We start from the raw sequence: 3,243 nt of genomic DNA on the forward strand, positions 1-3,243 counted from the left end.
TTCTCTGCGAAAATTTTGACTCTAAGCTTTATATATTACGGTGATTCACGCGCGCCTTAAATTCTGAAAAAAGAAACGCCAACCTAAATCTCTCTCAATTGACTGTTTAACCCTTTCGACATAAGCAACCGAACACATCCTTGTGATCGGATCCACACGCAATAATTTCTCCCACCATTGACCCCTAACTTCTTCGACCTCATCGTATACGGCAGTGGCCTCCCAGAATCCATCCTCGCTGCCGCCGCTTCTGCTGCCGGCAAAGCTGTCCTCCACTACGGTTCGCACTTCGCCTCCCTCCCCCCTGGCCTCATTCTCCTCCTTCCTCCAATCCACACCTCTTTTAACTCCTGAGCGTTCCGCTGATTGGTCCGCTTCCTCCTCCACTTACCACTCCATCGAATTGGGAACTCGTTGCGTGTACTCGGAAGTTGAGATCGCAGAATCGCCGATGCCTGAGCATTCAGAAAGATTTATCGTTGATTTATCCGGGCCTAGGGTATTCTACTGTGCGGACATGGCGGTTGATCTGATGGTGCGATCGGGTGCCAGCCATCATATCGAGTTTAAGAGTGTCGAAGGGAGCTTGATCTATTGGGACGGGCGACTATGCTCGGTGCCGGACTCGAGGCAGGCCATCTTCCGAGATCAGAGTCTTTCCCGAGCGGAGAAGGGCCAGATGATGAGGTTTTTGAAGCTGGTGCAGGCCCACATCGCGTCGGAGTCCGATGCGACTCTGTCTTGTGAGGGACCTTTAGGGATATCGCCGGAGGACTTGAAGATACCGTTTTATAATTTCCTCCTTAAGCAGAAGCTTCCCCCCAAGATAAGAACGTAAATATCTCATCAATGGTCCTAATCCTCTTCTTGAACTGCAATTTAGGTTTTCGTTGTTAAGCTTTGATGAACTTGTAACATTACATTTATATACTTGCTCAGAAAGATATTATGTAATTATATTGTAGGTTTTGAACTGGTATTTTTCTTGCAAATGTGATAGAAGCACTTGAATCATACCCATAATATGAATATTTTATTGTTTCCATACTCAACTCATTAACTACAATACATTTCAAAACGGTAACAATGCATTTAGTAGACTCATTTTCAGTATTTTTTGGGTTTATTATTATTTCTTTTTTTATGTTTCTTCAGGATTATGCAAACATGCAGAAACAGTTAAACTCTCAACAAATATGGCAACTTTGACCTTTTTTTATTTTTGTTAAGATTGTTGGAGTTTGGTTGGATGAACTTTCTATTGTGACTGCAGAGTATTATTAATCATTATTCCCAGTAACATGATGCACTATAGAACCAAACTGAAAATTATCAATATTATCGCAGATATGTGTTTTCTTATCGATTGTTAGTGCTTTTAATTAATTTTTCTCAAAAGTAAAATCTTTTTTGTAGACATTCCAATTAGTAGTTTGGCGGAGATAGTTCCAACTTTCACTTTTCATTAATATCCAATTTTCAAGTCCGTAAGTTTAGAAATCAAGGTTTGCAACCTATGCACTTGATTCATATCACACATAAAAGTATTCAAACCATATTCAAATTACATAATAATTAAGAAACTATCTATTCCTTGCTTCTCCATATGGTATTTATAATCATGTGCATTGCAAATCACTTTTGATTAATTAGATATGAATATCATAAAGATTGTCTGAAAAAAAAATGATGTATTGAGGGTCTTCCCTCTCAAAAGTGCTCTTCTATTTCTTTTGAGCCACCTCCTTTTCAGAATTTATTTTTGTTGGTGGACGATGGTTTAACATATTAAGATTTAGAATGTAAGAGAAATATAATGCATTCAATAGAAGCATCATCTTATCCTTCTTGTGGAGAAAGCTTTTTTTTTACTAAATCTATCTACTTTACAATGACTGATCATTTTTAAAACGTTCATTGAACTTGTCTCCATTAGGAATATATCTTAAAATGTTTGAAAAGTTGAGCTTTGTGTATCATGTATTTATATAGGATTTTGTTGTTGAATCTATTTTATCTTTAGAAGATTGAAACTAATATGTCTTGTGAGTTGATTTTTATTTTCCTTACATCTGAGTAACAGCTTTGTTGTTGATACATAGTAGAACTGTCAGCTAATTATGAGTTTATGCATTCTTGGTTTTTAGGATTATTTTGTACTCTATTGCATTGGCTGTAGCTTACTTAATTTTTATTTTCGTTTTATGCAACTTTTTGATTTTGAGGCTTATACCTCGACTCATGAACAAAGAACATCTCAATGCCTTGTGCAATTTTAAACCTTTCTATTTGGTATCTTCATATTAGTTTTCTTTATTTTTTGGTTATCCAATTGAAAAACATATTTTATACTACCTCATTCTACCAGTTAATGATACATATCATTGTTGAATCAATTGAGTGGATTACCTTTCCCATGAGCGTTATGTACATAATATCCAAGTCAACCTTTAGTTAATTTCAAAAGTTAAATATGATGTTAATTCCTTGAGTCTTTCTGTCAACATCTCTCATTTTTGTTGCCTCAACTTCATTAACAATATCAATTATATGGGGATTGAGAGTTTGGATTGGGTTAATAGAAATCAAGGACCAATCATTTTTTTGTGGATGGCTTTGGAGTGAACTTAGTTTTAGCAATTGAATTAATTTAATAAAGCAGCTTCTTTAATTGTGAATTATTTTACTTGCTGTGGTTATCATCAACCTTATACCAAGTGCATTCTTCGTTTTTTAGGAGCACCCTCCATGTTAATGCTACCTTACTTTCTTGGAAAGTTATTTTTTGCCCTTTAAGTAACAAAACTCCACTTGATACAGAAATTATCTTCCAAAGGTTTCAATTCCTCAACTTTCAAATAATATCTCCCACGACAAATCAAATTGTTTGCTTTCATCTTCATCGTTCATACCCTATCTCATTTACCTATGATGGATTTGGGGCCATATCTCCATTGTATAGATAGAGATAAAACATGCTCATGGTATGATGGAATAAGTGTGTTACTGAAGATTTAACATCCTTAAGATAAATTTGCTTACTATTCACCAACTGAACTTTCGATATGAGTCAATATATTGTAGACTAAATGTATTTAATGTTTGCTTACCTGTTTAATAAGATAGCTAAAGCATTATTTACTTGGTTCATTTCATATTTGTTTGTATTTTATCCGTATGTATCCTTGCTTATCCTTAGAATGATGGCAGGTTGCCCAATTCGGTTGGGGCATTTATCTATCC

Source organism: Dendrobium catenatum, unplaced genomic scaffold (genome assembly GCF_001605985.2).
Source record: "Dendrobium catenatum unplaced genomic scaffold, ASM160598v2 fragScaff_scaffold_1486, whole genome shotgun sequence".
Classification (NCBI taxonomy): domain Eukaryota; kingdom Viridiplantae; phylum Streptophyta; class Magnoliopsida; order Asparagales; family Orchidaceae; genus Dendrobium; species Dendrobium catenatum.